The 20029-nt window shown below is 45.8% G+C and overlaps 1 protein-coding gene across 7 annotated transcripts in view; it reads right to left on the bottom strand.

Annotated features, from left to right (window-relative positions):
- The window catches only part of LOC121279046 (transcription factor COE3-like), a 472564-nt gene that overhangs the window by 60965 nt on the left and 391570 nt on the right, over positions 1 to 20029 (bottom strand). The window lies entirely within an intron of this gene.

Below are 20029 nucleotides of genomic sequence, written 5' to 3'. Positions count from 1 at the left end.
AATGTTAAGGACACTGCTGCGTGGAACATCGATAGAAAAATCATAGGGAAAATTATTTTTTAAATCAAGTGTGTTTTTTTTCCACTTTCTTTGAACACTATTGCTTAATAGTTACAAAAATATTGGCAGTGAGAAAAAAACAAAGAAGGAGAGTCAAGCATCATCTAAATCAGGTAACAGGAATCAGTGCTCTGCCCATTGGCTGTAGCTAGGTGGCACTGTTGAGGATGGACATGTCAGATGAGCATTGGCGGAGAAGAAAAGAGTTGACGTTTCGAGTACTCATGACCCTTCAACAGAACTGATCTTTCTTTAGGGAAATATAAGCTGGTTTAAGGTGGGGGTGGGGGGGGTGGGGGAGAAGTGGAGGGATGGGGAGGGGGTGTTAGGATAGGAGCAGATCATCAAAAGATGTCACAGACAAAAGGATTATACTCCCCAAAGCCTCTCCAACATCCAGAGTGTGATGGAATACTCTCCACTTGCCTGGATGGATTGTTCTTTTGTCTGTGACATCTTTTGATGATCTGCTCCTATCCTAACACCCCCTCCCCACTCCACTCCCCCCCCCCTCCCCCCCCCAACCCCCCATCTTAAACCAGCTTATATTTCCCTCTCCTTGTAAAGAAAGATCAGTTCTGTTGAAGGGTCATGAGGACTCGAAACGTCAACTCTTTTCTTCTCCGCCGATGTTGCCAGACCTGTTGAGTTTTTCCAGGTAATTCTGTTTTTGTTTTGGATTTCCAGCATCCGCAGTTTTTTGTTTTTATGTTTTTATATCAGATGAGCAATGGCGGTAGCACAGTGGGGGATGGGCGGTTGGAGGCAGCAGGTCACATGATGAAACCTTTAAGAATACATCCAACCAAAGCTGACAAAATAACCTCAGACAACCATTTTCATACGTGCAAAGAAGCCTCAGACCCGGCAGAAGGTACTGGTCAGAAGAACTTTGAGGGGAAAACAATCAGAAATGGTTGCATCTTTTACGCCATTTAGCCAGTAAATGTGTTGGTGGATTGGAGGATGGACCAGAAACTGAACTGGACCTGCCGTATAAATACAATGGCTACAAGAGCAGGTCAGAGGCTGGGAATGCTAAAGTGAGTAAAGACTCCCCAAATCCTCTCCAACATCCAGAGTATGATGGAATACTCTCCACTTGCCTGGATGGGTGCAGCTCCAACAGCACTCAAGAAGCTCAACAACATCCAGGACATAGCAGTCCACTTGATTGGCACCCCATCTACCACCTTCATCACCCACTCCCTCTACCAACGATGCACAGTGATAGCAGTGTGTACCATGTAAAAGGTACACTGCCGTTCACCGAGGCTCCTTCCAAACCTGCAACCTCTACCATATAGGAGGAAGAGGGCAGCAGATAGATGGGAACACCACCACCTGGAAGTTCCCCACCAAGCCACTCACCATCCTGATGTGGAAATATATTGCCGTTCCTTCACTGTCATTGGGTCAAAATTCTGGAACTCCCTCCTTAACAGCACTGTGGGTGTGCGTACACCACATGGACTGCAGTGGTTCAAGAAGGCAGCTGAGCACCACCTTCTCAAGGGCAACTAGGGATGGGCAATAAATGCTGGCCCAACCAGCGAAGCCCACATCCCGTGAATGAATTGAATAAAAGGACAGCCTTAGCCGGGCTCCGATGGTTGCTGAGATTCTCTGCTCCCTTCAGCAGATGGGCTATCTGGGTGAGGTGCAAGGAAGTGGTGGTGGGGGGCGGTGGGGGTGGGGGCTGGTAACTGAATCTTTGGAATGGTATATCAGGACAATTCAAGAATGTCAGGAGAGGAGGAGCAAAAATGGGAAGGGAGGAAAAAAGCACACAAAGCAAAGGTTCTCTGAATAACAGACGCTGCGCTTGACAGTACTGGTCCTTACTTGGCCCCATCTATATTGAAGAGGTGGGGCTGAATCCCTGGGATGACCACACAATTAACAGTCTCTGTCTGCACAGTGAACAAAAGGTAAGGCTGATGATGGCAGTGTTAATTGGTGCAGAGGAACGCGTGTAGATATTTTTTATGGTTTGGTTTTCTGCATAGAAGAATTTCACAGTCCTTAATGCTTAAGAAACAATATTTTCTAGATGACACTTAGCAATAAAAACATTAGACTTATTTGGTTTCAGAAGCCAAATAGAGTTTAATTCTTTTCTTCAGAAAGTTCAGCTTGATGGTTAGAATTAGATTTATATACAACAATACTTCCATCTGGACTTGTTCTGCACTTTTTGTTGGCTATGTTTATGCTGCTCCTCTTTCTTCCTGCCAGTAGAGAGACATTAACGATCTGAGGTCTCGCTCTTCATAGATTTTCATTTAGTCTGTTGTCCAAGATTGAGGTCTAACCAGCTGCAATGACAGCATTGTCACCCGTTGCCAGTTGGCCTGAGCCAGTTGATGTGATTTCCAGCTGTGGCTCAGTGGGTAGCACCCTGAGCCTCTGAGTCACAAAGTTCAAGCCCCACTCCAAGATTCGAGTATAAAAAATCTGCACTGACTCTCCACTGCAGTACTGAGGGAGTGCCGCACTCTTGGAGATGCTGTCTTTTGGGTGAGATGTTGAACCAATGCCCCATCTGCCTGTTCGGGTGGATGTAAAAGATCCTGTGGAACTATTTTGAAGAGGAACAGGGGAGTTATCCCTGGTGCCCTGGCTAATGTTGATACCACAATTAACATCACAAAGATGTGGTTGACTCTTAAATGCCCTCTGAAATGGCCTAGTAAGCCACTCAATTGTATCAAACCATTACAAAGTCTATAAGGAAGGAAGCTGGATGGACCACCTGGCATCAACCACAGCACCAGAAAAGACAATGGCAAACTCAGCTCTTTCAACCTTGCAAAGTCCTCCTTACTAACATCTGGGGGCTTGTGCCAAAATTGGGAGAGCTGTCTCACAGACTAGTCAAGCAACAGCCTGACATAGTCATCCTCACGGAATCAGATAATGTCCCAGACACCACCTTCACCGTCCCTGGGTATGTCCTGTCCCACAAGCAGGACAGGCCCAGCAGAGGTGGCAGCACAGTGGTATACAGTTGGGAAGGAATTGCCTTGGGAGTCCTCAACATTGACTCCAGACTCCATGAAGTGTCATGACACCAGGTCAAACATGGGCAAGTAAACCTCCTGCTGATTACCACGTTCTGCTGAAGGAACCCATACTCCATGTTGAACATCACTTGGATGAAGTGCTGAAGGTGGCAAGAGTGCAGAATGTACTCTGGGTGGGGGAGGGGACTTCAATGTCCATCACCAAGAGTGGTTCAGTAGCACCCCCACATACTGAGCTGGCCGAGTCCTAAAGGACATAGCTGGTCTGAGGCAGGTGGTGAGGGAACCAACAAGAGCGAAAAACATACTTGACCTCATCCTCACCAACCTGCCTGTTGCAGATGCATCTGTCCATGACAGTATCGGTAGGAGTGACTACCGTACAATCATTGTGGAGATGAATTGAGGATAGATTCCATCATGGTGTGTGGCATTACGACCATGCTAAATGGGATAGATTTTGAACAGATCTAGCAACTCAAGACAGGGCATCCATAAGGCGCTGTGGGCCATCAGCAGCAGCAGAACTGTACTCAAACACAATCTGTAACCTCATGGCCTGGCATATCCCCCACTCTACCATCACCATCAAGCCAGAAGATGAACCCCGGTTCAATGAAGAGTGCAGGAGGGCATGCCAGGAGCAGCACCAGGCATACCTAAAACTGTTGTGTCAATCTGGTGTAGCTATAACACAGGAATACTTGCATGTCAAACAGCATAAGCAGCAAGCGATAGACAGAGTTAAGCAATCCCACAACCAATGGATCAGATCTAAGCTCTGCAGTCCTGCCACATCCAGTCATGAATTGTGGTGGACAATTAAATAACTCACTGGAGGAGGAGCAGGATCCACAAATATCCCCATCCTCAATAATGGAAGAGCCCAGCGCAGCAATGCAAAAGATTAGACAGAAACATTTGCTACAATCTTCAGTCTGAAGTGTCGAGTGGATGATTCATCTCAGACTTCACCGATGGTCCCCAGAATCTCAGATGCCAGTCTTCAGCCAACTTGATTCACTCCACGTGATATCAAGCAATGGCTGAAGGTACTGGATACTGCAAAGACTGTGGGACCTGACAATGTTCCAGCAATGGTACTGAAGAATTGTGCTCCAGAACTTGCTGTGCCCCTAGCCAAGCTGTTTCAGTACAGCTACAAAACTGGCATATACCTGGCAATGTGGAAAATTGCCCAGGTATGTCCTGTACACAAAAAGCAGGACAAATCCAACCCAGCCATTTACCACCCCATCAACCTACTCTTGATCATCAGTGAAGTGATGGAAGGGGCCATCAACAATGCTATCAAGCAGCACTTGTATAGAAATAGCCTGCTCACTCAGTTTCAGTTTCGACAGGGACACTCAGCTCCTGACCTCATTACAGCCTTGGTTCAAACATGGACAAAAGAGCTGAACTGCTGAAGTGAGGTGAGAGTGACTGCCCATAACATCAAGGCAGCATTGACCGAGTGTGGCATCAAGGAGCCCTAGCAAAATTGGAGTCGATGGGAACTGGGGCAAAAACTCTCCATTGGTTGGAGTCATACCTAACACAAAGGAAGATGGTTGTGGTTGTTGGAGGTCAACCATCTCAGTTCCAGGACATCACTGCAGGAGTTCCTCAGGATAGTGTCCTCAGCCCAACCATCTTCAGCTGCTTCATCAATGACCTTCCTTCCATCATAAGGTCAGAAGTGGGGATGTTCATTGATGATTGCACAATGTTCAGCACCGTTTGCGACTCCTCAGAGAGTGAAGCAGTTCATGTCAAAATGCAGCAAGACCTGGACAACATCCAGGCGTGGGCTGACAAGTGGCAAGTAACATTTGCACCACAATCCTTGCCAGGCAATGGCCATCTCCAACAAGAGAGAATCTAACCATCACCCCTTGACATTTAATGGCATTACCATCACTGAATCCCCCACTATCAACATCCTGGGGGTTACCATTCATTGACCAGAAACTGAACTGGACTAGCCATATAAATACTGTGGCCACAAAAGCAGGTCAGAAGCTAGGAATCCTGTGGTGAGTAACTCACCTCCTGGCTCTCCAAAGCCTATCCACCATCTAGAAGGCACAAGTTAGGAGTGTGATGGAATACTTTTAACTTGCCTTGATGAATGCAGCCCCAACAACACTCAAGAAGCTCGACATCATCCAAAACAAAGCAGACCGCTTGATTGGCACCCCAGCCACAAACATTCACTCCCTCCAGCACAAGCGCACAGTAGCAGCAGTGTGTACCATCTACAGGGTACCCTGCAGGCACTCACCAAGCCTCCTTAGACAGCACCTTCCAATCCCATGACCGCTAACATCTAGAAGAACAAGGGCTAGATGCATGGGAGCACCAGCAGGTGGTCCTTGGAAGTTCCAAGCCACTCACCATTCTGACTTGGAAATATATCGCCATTCCTTCACTGTCGCTGGATCAAAATGCTGGAACTCCCTCCCTAACAGCGCAGTGGGAGTACCTACACCACATGGCTTGCAGTGGTTCAAGAAGGCAGCTCACCACCACCTTCTTAAGGGCAATTAGGGATGGGCAATTAATGCTGGCCCAGCCAGCAACACCCACATTCCATGAATGAATAAAAAAAAATACACAGATTATCTGCTCATTATCACATTGATGCTGGTGGGAGTTTGATGTGTGAAAATTAGCAGTTGTGTTTCTTACATTACAACAGTGACTAACTTCAAAAACCTTATGATAGAAGGAAGGTCATTGGTTGTAAGCACTTTGATGTATCCGGTGGTTGTGAATTGTGCTATATAAGTGCTCTTTCTCTGTTTCTCTCCTCTCTCTATTCCTCTCTCTCTCTCTCTTTCTGTCTCCTTGGTGGTAATTTCACCAGACTAGTAACCCAGAAGCCAGGTTAATGCTTGGGAACACAGGTTCAAATCACACCATAATGGCCGATGGAATTTGATTCAATGAATAAAAAGTCTGGAATATAATATAGCATGAAACTATCATTGATTGCCATAAAAGCCCATCTGGTTCACTAATGGCCTGTAGGAAAGGAAATCTACCTGGTCTGGCCTACACTTGACTCTGGACCCACAGCAATGTGGTTGACTCTTAACTGTCCTCTGAAATGGCTGAGCAAGCCACTCAGTTCAAGGGCAATTAGGGATGGGCAACAAATTCTGCCTTTCCAAGTGACACCCACATCCCATGGAAGAAAAAAGTTAAAAAAAAAACTGTTTCGATCCTTCAAAGACTTGAGTGCAAAAAATAGGCCAACAGTCTCAATGCGGTACTGGGAGCGGGCTGTGCTGTCAGGGATGCTGCCATTCAGATGAGAACGTAAGAAATAGGAGCAGGAGTAGGCCATTCGGGCCCCTTGAGACTACTCCACCATTCATAAGATCATGGCTGATCTTCTAACTTAGCTCTACCTCCCTGTATACTTACTTTAGTATCCACAAACCTGTCGCTCTCTGTCTTGAATACTCAATGATTGAGCACCCGCAAACCTCTGGGTAGAGGATTTCAAAGAAATCACAATCCCACGAATGGAGAAACTTCTCATCTCAGACCTAAATAGCCAGCCCCTCATTCTGCAACATTTAACTGAAGTCTCAACGTCCCTCTCAGGTGGACGTAAAAGATCCTGCGGCATCATTTTCGAAGATGGACATTATCGCTCTGTTGTTTGTGGGCCCTGGCTGTGTGTAATAATCAGCTGCCACATTTCCAATAACAGTGAATGTAATTCAAAACCATTTAACTGCCCGTAAAAATGCTTTGGGATGTCCAGAGGTTATGAAAGATACTAAATAAACGCAAGTCTCTCTTTCTCACACCACGCACTGTGCTCGGCCTCAATTGGTGAGAGAAATGAAGGGCAACAGAGGGAAAAGGAGGTGGCACAGAAACATTATGGGATGGAAATGACAGTCTTATTATGTACAAATTGACAAACAGACTCGGGCAAAATTCCTCTGATTGCTATTTTAATTAAGTCATTAACCCGTTAGATTGACACTGAATTAATGTCTTTGGTAATGGTGATTAGAAAAATTTTCCAAACTCATTAAGACTGGTGCACCCAGTACTTTCAAACACTGAAAGCATTGGATAGAACTCAATGAAGAAGTGCGATTCAGCAAGAAGGAACAAAGAGGGATTATTGCTGAAAGTCAGAGAAACAAGTTTCTGAAGCTTTCCATCTTGCACTGATCAAGCCAAATGCAGCACTACCAAATTTCAAACGATCACAACAGTGGTACTTCAGGAGAAAAGCTACACAAACAATTTAAAACAATCGGTTAAGCTCGTAATGTGGCTCATATACGCTTGCGAGAAGCAACATACATTTATATGCAAGGACTCGTTCCCTGAAAACAAAAGAAATATATTCAAACCTTGTGCCTTTTTTGTTTTGCCTGGGAGCTTAGGGAGCTTTTCATTCCCCATTGTTTTCTCCATGGCAACAACTCAGCCAATCAGAGTCGACGTGCCAACCAATCAGCACCCTTTTTCCCCCCACAGTATCAATTGCCATAATTGTTTGAAATTTGACATTCTTGCGTTTGCCCTGATGAGTGCAAGATGAAAAGCTTCAGCAACATGCCTCTCTTTTCAGCAATATTCATGTTCTGTGCTGCCAAGTGAAAGGGGGATGATTAGCAAAACTGAGCATTCAAAACTAAGTGCCAGGACTTGCTGTTTATAAACACCAGGAGTACTTTTGTATATAAAAAAAAACTAATTTATAAGTAGCAGAAATTTGACTTTTCTGTAGACAACAATGTACCAAAGGATGAACTCCTCAAATTTTCTGCGGTAGCTTTGAAGCAAAAATGTCTAGCGGATTCACCTGTAGCAAGGCCCTGCAAACAGAATTGTGATAAAGATCAGATAATCTATTTCATTGATTTTGGATGAGGGGTAAATGTTGACCTAAACTACTTCTTCAAAATAATGCTGTGGGGTCTTATATCTCAAACTGAGGGGGGCAGATGGGGCTCAGATAAATTACTTATCTGAAAAATGGTGCCTCTGTCAGTCAGCACTTCCTTGTTACTTGTCAACCTAGATCTGATGTTCAAGTCTACAGAGTGGATTCGAGCCCACAGCATTCCTAACTCAGAATTGAAGAGAGTTACCGAAGGAGCCCATGGCTGACACGTTAACTGAGAGCCGAGTAGGCCCAAGGGGCTGAGTGGCCTATCCTTGTTCCTATGATAGCAGGGGCGCTGACCTGTTGATCCCAAACCCCCATTAAAACATCAGAGAGAGAGAGGTGAAGTGTGGTGAAGACATGAAATGTGAGGTGGCAGAAGGCACCGGGCCTAGAGCTACCCAGACCTCCAATAGGCCGCTGTCCTTTCTAGACTAAGAATATACAACATCTCCTGACTAAATGCCATCCATTTCCCCCTCTGTGCCTGCACGGTGAAAACAATTTCCATCTTTATGGAATGCAAATTCAAAATGTGTAAAAAAAATGCTCCCATAATCAGGCCATTAATCACAAAAAGGCTGTCAGATTTGACTTTGGGGACAATTTGTCAAGCAAGTTGCACACTCCAGTTTGTCAAGTACAAATCTTGTATTTGCTAAAATGATTGACACTCCAAATATAAGCAAGTCGAATAGCTTGTTTGCACTAATATGCATAACTCACCGTTTCATGAATAACAATCAGATGTTCTCCCCCCGCGTGCACACACACCTTTAGAAAGATTGGAGCTCAGTCAGCAAACTGCAGATACACTTTATTACTCAAATTACAATCTTTGCTTTCCACTGAAACACCCTTTGCGGTGGATTTACTTCCAAGAGCTCTGTGATAAATCAAATTGATTTAAGGCAGATTGTTTGCACCGAGCAAAGGGGTGTTAAAGCTCAGGATTGTTACTTGGGCTGTTCTATTGCAACACGCTTGATTACATCCAAATGGCTGATTTATTTATCTCTCACCTATTTAAATATTTACGCTGATTCTTTTCTCTCCCTTCTCTCTTTGCTTTACACTCACTATGTGTCTCGGTCCATTTTTCATCGTTGCCCATCTCCCTATGTTTATCTCGGCCTCGCTCTGTCTTTCGTTATCCTCTATATTGTTCTGACTGCCTCAACACGAACTTCCATTTACACAGCACCGCTAATATAGTAAAGAAACATGCCAAGGTGTGTCACAGGAGCATTATCAGGCAAAACCCTGACACTGAGCCACTTAAGGAGATATTAGGGGCAGGTTACAAAAAGCTTGACCAAAGAGGTGGGTTTTTAAGGACCGTCGAAAAAGAGGAAAGGGAATAGGGTTTCCAATCCTCCAGGATTGGCCTTTAGTCTCCAGGAATTGAAGATCCATCTCCAAAACACTGCTGTGTGCAGCCCTTGAGAAAAACCATTGGGACATTAAAACCGATTTTTTTTTGTTGGCCATTTTCTTTGGATATTTCTCTTTACCAGATATGTAAATATTGAAAAAGGTGGGGGGGGGGGGGGGGGGGGGGGGCGCTGTCTGGCTGACAGCTAAGCATCATCCAATTGGGTAATGAGTCTTTTTGCTTTCCACTTGGCGTCGGAAGGCTGTGCATCACAAGGATGGATGTGTTGGCTGACTAATGGCTGGAGAATGGGGGCAAACCATGTGATGAAGCCTCCAGAAATACATTTAATCACAGCTGGTATCCCTGGAAGGCAGGTAAAGAGGTAGAGGGAATTCCAGACCTGAAGACCTAGACAGCTGAACAGGTCAAAGGAAATCAGGATTGCACAAGAGGCCAAAGTTGGAGGCATGGGGTTTCAGGGATGGAGGAAATTATAAAGTTAGGGAAGAACAAGGCCAGATTTGGACACAAAGGTGAACATTTTAAAATGGAGGCAATGGTACATTGATCCACTGTAAGTCACTGAGCCCAAGGGTGACAGATGAATGGAACATGATGCGAGTCAGGACACAGGCAACAGTTTGGGATGAGCTCAAATTTATGGGGAGTGGAAGATGGGAGGTCAGTCAGGAGAGCATTGGAACAGTCATGTGTGGAGGTAACAAAGATATGGATGAGAGTTTCAGCAGCATATGAGGTGGGACGGAGACAAAAAATATTATGAAGGTGGATGTAGGTGGGAAGGGGTGGGAATGGGGTCAGAAGTTAAGTCTCTTTCTTTGTCCACTCTGTGTTTGTTACACTGTTTTGTTCCCCAGCTTGCACACTCTTTCCCTGTGAGGGCATCTGCAGCTTTGGCCCATTCAGTCAGAGTGAGCAGGGCAGTGGTTAAAGGAGGAGCTCCATTCCTGCTGATTGACAGGCCATGCTGAGTTCTAGGCCGCAGACAAGGCTTACTCAACAGGAGATGCTGGCCAGTGTGGGGCCCTGGTGGAAGTTTACCTTGACCCTGGGTGAGGGCCCAACTGCTAGGTGAGCCTCTTGGGCAGCCAGAACAGTCCAGTGAGGTGAGTCATATAAAACTTTCCAAATTGAGGCCAGGAGGAGCAAGAGGGCTCCTGAAGGGCCGCACAAGTAAAGTTTGGCTCTCGTAAGAATATAGTAGGAGCAGGTACAATCAGAGGAACAAAGAGGCCATTCAGTTCCTCCAGCCTGTTCTGCCAATCAATAAGATCATGACCAGACTCTCATCTTAACTCCACCTATCTGCCTAGATTAGGTAATCCTTGATACCTTTGCTTAACAAAAATCTATCAATCACAGCTTTGAAATTTTCAATTGACCCCCAGCCTCAAGTGTTTTTTGGGGAGAAACTTCCAGATTTATACCCTTTGTGTGAACAAGTGTCATCATCCCTGAATGGCCTTTCTCTAATATTAAGGTTATGTCCCTTTGTTTACAGATTCCCTCACTATAGAGGAAATAGTTTCTCTGAATTTATCTTATCAACTTCTTTAATCATCTTAGGCACCTCAATTATATGCCCCTTTAATCACAGAACTGTAGAAATTTATGGTATAGAGGAGGCCATTTGGCCCATTGTGTCTGTGCCAGCTATAAGAGTTACCAGCCTTATCCTACTTTCCAGCTCTGGGTCTGTAACCCTGTGGAGTTAAATATGAAAACAGTTTCTGTCTCTGCCATCTTTTTAGACAATGAGTTCCAAACCCCCTCCACTTGCTGGGTGAAACAATTTTTCCTTATCTGCCCTCTAGGGCTTCTACCAATTACTTTAAATCTATGTCCCCTGGTTATTGACCTCTCTGCTGACAGAAATAGGTCCTTTCTATCCACTCCATCTAGGCCTCTCATAACTTTATGCACTTCAATTAAACTTCCCCACAGTCTCCTCTATTCGAAGGAAAACCATTCCAGTCCATTCAATTTTTCCTCATAGCGAAAATTCTCCAACCCTGGAAACATTCTCGCAAATCTCGACTGTACTGTGGATGATCCATCTTGGCCTCCTCCAGAGGTCCCCAGCGTAACAGGTACCAGTTTGATTCACTCCACGTGATATCCTGACCTCATTACAGCCTTGGTTCAAACATGGACAAAAGAACTGAATTCCAGAGGTGAGGTGAGAGTGACTGCCAATTGGCATCAAGGAGCTCTAGCAAAACTGAAGCCAATGGGAATCAGGGGGAAACTCTCCGCTGGTTGGAGTCATACCTAGCACAAAAGAAGATGGTTGTAGGTTGTTGGAGGTCAATCATCTCAGTTCTAGGACATCACTGCAGAAGTTCCTCAGGGTAGTGACCTAGGCCTAACCATCTTTAGTTGCTTCATCAATGACCTTCCTTCCACCATAATGTCAGAAGTGGGCATGTTCGCTGATGAATATACAATGCTCAGCACCATTCACAACTCCTCAGGTACTGAAGCAGCCCATGTCCAAATGCAGCAAGACCTGGGCAATATCCAGGCTTGGGCTGACAAGTGGCAAGAAACATTTGCGCCACACAAGTGCCAGGTAATGACCATCTCCAACAAGAGAGAATCTAACCATTGCTCCTTGCCATTTAATGGTGTTACCATTGCTGAATCCCCCACTATCAACATCCGGGGGTTACCATTGACCAGAAACTGAACTGGACTAGCCATGTAAATACCCTGGCTACAAGAGTAGGTCAGAGGCTAGGAATGCTGTGGTAAGTAACTCATCTCCTGACTCCCCAAAGTCTGTCCATCAACTACAAGGCACAAGTTAGGAGTGTGATGAAATACTCTCCATTTGCCTGGATGAGTGCTGCTTCAACAATACTCAAGAAGCTTTACACTGTCCAGGACAAATCAGCCTGCTTGATTGGCACCCCATCCACAAATATTCACTCCCTCCACCACCGATGCACAGTGGCAGCAGTGTGTACCATCTACAAGATGCACTGTAGGAACTCACCAAGCCTCCTGAGACAGCACCTTCCAAACCCACAACTGTTACCACCTAAGAGAAGGGCAGCAGACACATGGGAACACCACCACCTGAAGGTTCCCCTCCAAGCCACTCACCATCCTGACTTGGAAATATATCACCATTCCTTCATTGTCACTGGGTCAAAATCCTGGAACTCCCTCCCTAAGAGCACTGTCGGTGTACCTACACCACATGGATTGCAGTGGTTCAAGAAGGCAGCTCACCACAATATTCTCAAGGGTAATTAGGGATGGGCAATAAATGCTGGCCTCACCAGTGATTTCCACATCCCATGTATAAATTTTAAAAATGCTCTCCCTCATGCAATCACGGCTTAACTATAGGTAATCTTAAGGGAGATGGTGGCATGGTGATAATGTCACTGTATTAATAATCCAGGGGTCCAGGCTAATTCTTTTTGGGGCAGGAGGTTCAAATCCCACCATGGCAACTGGTGGAATTTAAATTCGGTTAATAAATCTGGATTATAAAGCTGGTCTCAGTCATGGTGACCATGGCAACTATCATTTGCCCTTTAGTTAAGGAAATCTGCCATCCCTACCTGGTCTGGCCTACATGTGATTGCAGACCCACAGCAATGTGGTTGACTCTTAACTGCCCTCTGAAATGGCAGGAAGCCATTCAGTTAAAACAGCAATTAGGGACTGGCCTTATACAACTCCCAAATCCCAAAAAAGGATAAAAACAAAGCTGTGGCCCAGCTAGTAAGTTATACAGTTCCAGCATAACCTTCAAGCTATTATTCTTTACCTCAGCTGATAAAGAAAAATATCCCATACGCCTTCTTGAGCACTTTATCTACCTGTCCGGTGACCTCCGGGATCTATGGACATGATCCCCAAGGTCCCTCTGTTCCTCTGCACTTCTCAGTATCCCCCCATTTATTGTGTGTTCCCTTGTCTTGTTTGCCCTCCCTAGATGCATTATCTGTCACTTTGGATTGAACTCCATTGGCCACTTTTCTACCTGTTTGACATGTTCGTTGATATTTTCCTGCGGACTACATTTTTCTTCCTATCAGCCACACTGCCTATTCTTGCATGATCAACAAACCAAATCATGCCCCCTACATTTAAACCTAAGTCAATGCACAAAAACCAAGGGACCTTGTACTAAGCCCTGCAGAAGCCCACTGAAAACAGCCTTCCAGTAACAAAAACATAACCTTTTGCTTCCTGCTGCTGAGCAAAATTTTGGGTCCACCTTGCCACTTGCCCTTCGATCCCGCAAGCTTTTAATTCTCTGACCAGTCTGCCATGTGGGACCTTGTCAAAGGCCTTGTTAAAATCCATGTAGACTACATCAAACTCCTCAAAAAATTAAAGCCAGTTAGCCAGACAGGACTGTCCCTATACAAATCCATGTTGACTGTCCTGATTAACTTGCACTTTTCTAAATGACAATTTATACTGTCTCTCAGAAATTTTTCCCATCATTTGCCTCCCACTGAGATTAGGTTGATTAGTCTGTAATACCCAGTTTACACCTTTCTCCATTTTTAAATACAACAGTACAATATTAGCAGTCCCCCAGGCCTCTGGCACCCTTTGCCACACAGAGCTGGAAAATGATGGCCGGAGCCTCCACTATATCCTCTCTTGCTTCTCTGGAGAAGCTTAGGATACATTTTACAAGGGCCTGGTGATTCATCTACTTCCAGAGCTGCCAAACCCCTTAACTTTTCCACTCATGGTCTTCTATATTTGAGGGAATACAGACATTATGCAACCCACCTTCATAATTTAACACTTTAAGTCCCGGTATCATTCTCTGCACACCACCCGCCCTGCTCCTCACCCCTGCCCCATACCCTCTACATCTGTACAGTGGAGTGAGACTTTCAACACCCACCAGTCCCCCTCTCCCCTGCTCTCTGACTTATCTTGTGGTCAGTCTTCTCTTGACGTTGGCGTGCAAATCTCATGCCACCTGGTCTCCATCCATCCCTGATGGTCCCGCTGCTTCTTCCCACTCGGAGCCAACGCAAATCGCTGCCAGGAATTTAAAATCAGCCGGACCTCTGATACACACCGGGGATTAACATTCACTCTAACTGGGAGTTAACATCAGCCCATCGCTCTCTCTTTGTTTCTCGCCTTCTCTTCTGTATTCGTCTGCCTCTTCTCTTAGTCTCACTCCATCTTCTCATTCTATCGGGCTGCCTGAAAGCGTCCCTCTCTAATTGTGTTCCCCCTTTAAGTCTAGAAAAACTCAGCAGGTCTGGCAGCATCTGCAGAGAGGAACACAGTTAACATTTCGAGTCCGTATGACTCTTAAAGTTAACTGTGTTCCTCTCTGCAGATGCTGCCAGACCTGCTGAGTTTTTCCAGGTATTTTTATTTTTGTTTTGGATTTCCAGCATCTGTAGTTTTTTGTTTTTACCCCTGGTTCTCATGACATTGCAAAGTGTTTCACAGCCAATGAACCACTTTACAAGTGTAGTCACTGTTATCCTGCAGGAAAAATACGCTGAGAGGTTAATCTGTATTAGTAAAGTTGGCCACTGGCTGAATGTTGTCTGGTTTACATCTGCATGAACAGCAGGAAAGGCCTTGATCTGATGTCCCCTTTTAAAAACACTGTCGTTCACGAGAATGATCCTAGGAATGAAAAGCTTAACATATGAGGAACGTTTGAGGACTCTGGGTCTATACTCGATGGAGTTTAGAAGGATGAGGTTAGAAGGATTGAAACTTACAGAATACTGAAAGGCCTGGATAGAGTGGACGTGGGGAAGATGTTTCCATTAGCAGGAGAGACTAGGCCCCGAGGGCACAGCCTCAGAGTAAAGGGAAGACCTTTTAGAACAGAGATGAGGAGAAACTTCTTTAGCCAGAGAGTGGTGAATCTATGGAATTCATTGCCACAGAAGGCAGTGGAGGCCAGGTTATTGAGTGTATTTAAGACCGAGATAGATAGGTTCTTGATTGGTAAGGGGATCAAAGGTTATGGGGAGAAGGTGGGAGAATGGGGTTGAGAAACTTATCAGCCATGATTGAATGGCAGAGCAGACTTGATGGGCCGAATGGCCTAATTTCTGCTCCTATGTCTTATGGTCTTATGGTTCACAGTGCAGCCCTCCCTCAATAAAGCATTAAGCTAGAGTCCTGGAGTAGAGTAGGCCTTGAACCCATGCGGAATTTTACAGCCCAGGGGTGGGGCCATAAAATACGGCAAGTCATTCAAAACTCCATTGGCTTCGGCTGGACTGTAAATCCCGCCGGCAGGAGGGACTGTCAAATTCCGGCCCATGGCTGTTTGACAGGAGCGCTATTAATGCTATCACTTCAAAACCAATGCCTGCAGGACACACAATGCCAACCTATTGTATTGAGGCCAGCAAACTGCATTAATTTGCATCAATTGTAGCTCAGCGGGTAGCACCCCTGATTCAGAGGTCAATAGGTTCAAATCCCACTCCAGAAACCTAAGCACAAAAATCTAGGCTGACACTTCAGTGCCGAACTGAGGAAGTGCTGTACTGTTGGAGGTGCTATCTTTTTTATATTCTTTCATGGGATGTGGCTAGCCCAGCATTTTTGCTGCCCATCCCTAGTTGCCCTTGAGAAGGTGGTGGTGAGCCGCCTTCTTGAACCGCTGCAGTCCGTGTGGCGTAGGTACACCCACAGTGCTGTTAGGGAGGGAGATCCAGGATTTTGACCCAGTGACAGTGAAGGAACGGCGATATATTTCCAAGTCAGGATGGCGACTGACTGGGAGGAGAAATGCCAGGCGGTGGTGTTCCCATGTGTTTGCTTCCCTTGTCTTTATAAGTGGCAGAGATCACGGGTTTGGACAGATGAGGCATTGAACTGAGGCCTGCACCTGCTCTCTCAGTGAAAGATGCTATGGTGCTATTTTGAAATACATTTATGTAGTGTCTTACCAACACAAAACGCCTCAAAATTGCTTCAGACTATTAATGATGATTGAAGTTCAGGGACTTGTTGTTGTGCAGGCACCGAGCCGTTCCTAACACCTCACCCACAAACACCAACGCGATGATTGACCATTTAATCTGCTGGTGGAGATAGGTTCTTCAATCTCCGTTTAAGTGGGAAAACAAGAGCTTGGCTCAACATCTATCTCTCCCTCTGAGAAAGGAATTTAAAAAAGGGTTCACCAAACACTTTCTGCTTCTCACGAAGGCACAAAACCCCTTTAAATAAATGGTTTCAAAAAGGAAAGGGATCGAGATGAGCATCATCGCCATTCAGTGACACACAAACCTATGGGGTCCTTCCAGAACAGTGCTGGGACCCAGAGGTTTGCTGTTAATTTATTTCTCCGTATAGTCTTTGAAATTGAATATTGCAAAACTCAACTGCATTATCTCCTTTGTGTAATCGTCTGCTCAGCAGCTCGTGAAAGGACCCAGAGAAAATCAATACCAATTACCTCAGAGTGCTATGACGCTGATTCCTCCAATTGCAGCATATGTTTGTGTAGAATCAAGCAATCCATCTTCATATCAGCTAAGTAATGCACTTGGGGTTAAAGGTCAGCTAAGCTTCCCTCTTCCTCCTCCTCCCTCCCCCCCCACCTCCCCCCCCACCTGACTTTATAATTACCTCACGGTGAAACAGGAAAGTGTTTATTGATTGGTTTGAATGTACTGGAATCTACCAATCAGGGATGGGATAGGATGGGGGTAGGGGTCAGAGGAGATGGAATTGTGTCATCGTGAGGTGCTAATGCCTGGCAATTGGCAGTGCACTTCATCACGCTGCTGGCTGTTTAAAGGTAGACACTTGGCTCTGGTAGGATAATCCGCATCTGGCAGTGTAATCTTCCCTATTTCGCTTCACTTCTAGTCCAGCAATGCCTCAGTTTTAACATTCTCATCCTTATTTTCAAATCCCTCCATGCCCTCACCCTTCCCCCTCTCTGTAATCTCTCCAACCCTGCAAGCAGCTGAGTTCTCTGAGTTCATCCAATTCCGGCCCGTTGTACATCCGTGATTTCAATGGCTCCACTATTCCCGGCCGCGTCTTCAGCTTCAGGAACCCTAAACTCTGGAATTCACTCCCAGTGCAGACACGGTGGACTAAGTGGCCTCCTTCTGCACCATAACAATGCTGTAAACTCTCTCCTCCCTTAACACGATCCGTCAAACCTGCTTCTTTGATCAAGCTTTTGGTCATCCGACCTAATGGGCTCTATCTCGCGATGAGAAGCTTTTTCAGGAGTCAGGATCATTTCCGATTCCTGCTCCCCCCATGGGTCTGCGTGCCACAATCTTCCAGGAGGTGGTCTCCTATTGGCTGCCTCTGCTGTCCAATCAGGTGGGTCCCTGAGGCTGCAGACCAATCAGTGGTCCCGCAACTGTGGACATCCGGCAGCCCCACTGGGCACTGATGAGGCAGAAAGGAGAGGGATTCTCCCTCGGAAGGGCCAAATCAATTCCAAAAATAAAGAGGCCCAAAGCACATAGGGCCATCGGAGTGATGAGGAATCACCTTTGAGGCTGCAGCCTTTCATCCGCACAGCCCATCACTGGGGGCTTGGATCCTCCAGCTCTGATAGGCCCCAGCCAGCTGCTGGAAGACCATAAGACATAGGAGCAGAAATTAGGCCAATCGGCCCATCTAGTCTGCTCTGCCATTCAATCATGGCTGATAAGTTTCTCAACCCCATTTTCCCGCCTTCTCCCCGTAACTTTGATCCCCTTACCAATCAAGAACCTATCTACCTCGGTCTTAAATACACTCAATGACCTGGCCTCCACAGCTTTCTGGGGCAATGAATTCCATAGATTTACCACTCTCTGGCTAAAGAAGTTTCTCCTCATCTCTGTTCTAAAAGGTCTTCCCTTTACTCTGAGGCTGTGCCCTCGGGGCCTAGTCTCTCCTACTAATGGAAACATCTTCCCCACGTCCACTCTATCCAGGCCTTTCAGTATTCTGTAAGTTTCAATCAGATCCCCCCTCATCCTTCTAAACTCCATCGAGTATAGACCCAGAGTCCTCAAACGTTCCTCCACCTCAAAGGAACTGCAGGGCTGAGCAATCAGTGAGCATGTGCTCTGATGCTAACAGGATCCTGGCAGAATCCTCCCCATTCCCCTCATTAGTCCCTGAATTGCTCATTATTGGCTACTCATCCATGCCAAGCGGGTAACCTTTGCCAGTATTCACACATCTGCAGCAGGATTGCTGGGAGGTGGGGACACATCGAGCCACCACTTATCTCTAACCTTACTCCCTGCCCTGCCTTCAAAGCGGCTTCTGTGGCACTGGAAGGAATCTGTTCAATATCTCCTTAGGTGCCTACTGTGAGACTCTGTTTGATAATGTTCCTTTGAGGAGGCTTCAGGAGGTTTTACTTGAGTCACAGGGTACAAAGGAGGTCAAACGGTCCATCAGGTCCATGCTGGCTCTCTGTAGAGCAATCCAGTCAGTCACATTCCCCCAATCAATCCCCGTAGCCCAGCAAGTTTGTTTCCTTCACATGGGGGTATTGCTGGAGTAGTGGTAACGTCACGGAACTAATAATCCCGAGGCCCAGGCTAATGTTTGGGGATAAGTGTTCAAATCCCACCAGAGGCAGCTGATGGAACTTTAATTGAATTAATAATCTGGAATTGAAAAGCTAGTCTCAGTAACAATGACCATGAAACCTTTGTCAATTGTCATGAAAACCCATCTGGTTCACTAATGCCCTTTAGGGAAGGAAATCTGCTGTCCTTACCTGGTCTGGCCTACAACATGTGACTCCTGATCCACAGCAATGTGGCTGACTCTTAACTGCCCTCTGAAATGTCCTAGCAAGCCACTCCATTCAAGGGATGGGCAGCAAATGCTAGTTTTGTCAGTGCCCCCCACATCCCATGAAAGAATAAAGAAAAATAAATCCTTTTGAAATCATTGATCATCTTGCTACCAGGGCCCTCACAGGCATCGAGTTCCAGGTCATTGCAACCCGCTGCTTTAAAAAAAAATGCATCCGCACACCTCCCCCTGTATATCATGCAAATGGAGCAATGGCCTTCATTGCAAAGGGACTGGAATGCAGGAATAAACAATTCTTATGACAATTATACAGGGTTTTGGTGAGACCACATCTGGAATACTGTGTGCAGTTTTGCCCGCAGCATTTATTAATGGACATTGGAGGTGGTACAGCGAAGGCTCACACGATTGGTCCCTGGGATATGACGAGAACCTGACTAAATTGGGTTTGTTTGAGGAACAGGAACTTAGGAGCAGGAGTAGGCCATTCAGCCCCTTGAGCTTGCTCTGCCATTAAAATAAATCATGACTGATCATTTACCTCAATGCCACTTTCAATCCATTATCTCACTATTTCCATTTGGCTCAACGTTGTTAGTATCTAGAAATCTATCTATATTCTCGAGAGTTTAGAAGAATGAGAGGCGTTCTCATTGAAACCTACATAATCCTGAAGGGGCTTGATAAGGTGGATGCTGCGAGATTGTATCCACTGGTTGGGGAATCTAAAACATGGGGGCACAGTCTCAGGATAAAGGGCCTACAATTTAGGACTGGGATGGAGGGGAATTACTTCACTCAAAGGGTTGTGAATCTTTGGAATTCTCTACCCCAGAGGGTTGTGGATGCTCC

The sequence above is a fragment of the Carcharodon carcharias genome, chromosome 1 (assembly GCF_017639515.1).
Source record: "Carcharodon carcharias isolate sCarCar2 chromosome 1, sCarCar2.pri, whole genome shotgun sequence".
NCBI classification, from domain to species: Eukaryota; Metazoa; Chordata; class Chondrichthyes; order Lamniformes; family Lamnidae; genus Carcharodon; species Carcharodon carcharias.
The sequence above is the reverse complement of the archived record's forward strand: the minus strand, read 5'-3'. Positions and strand labels throughout refer to the sequence as shown.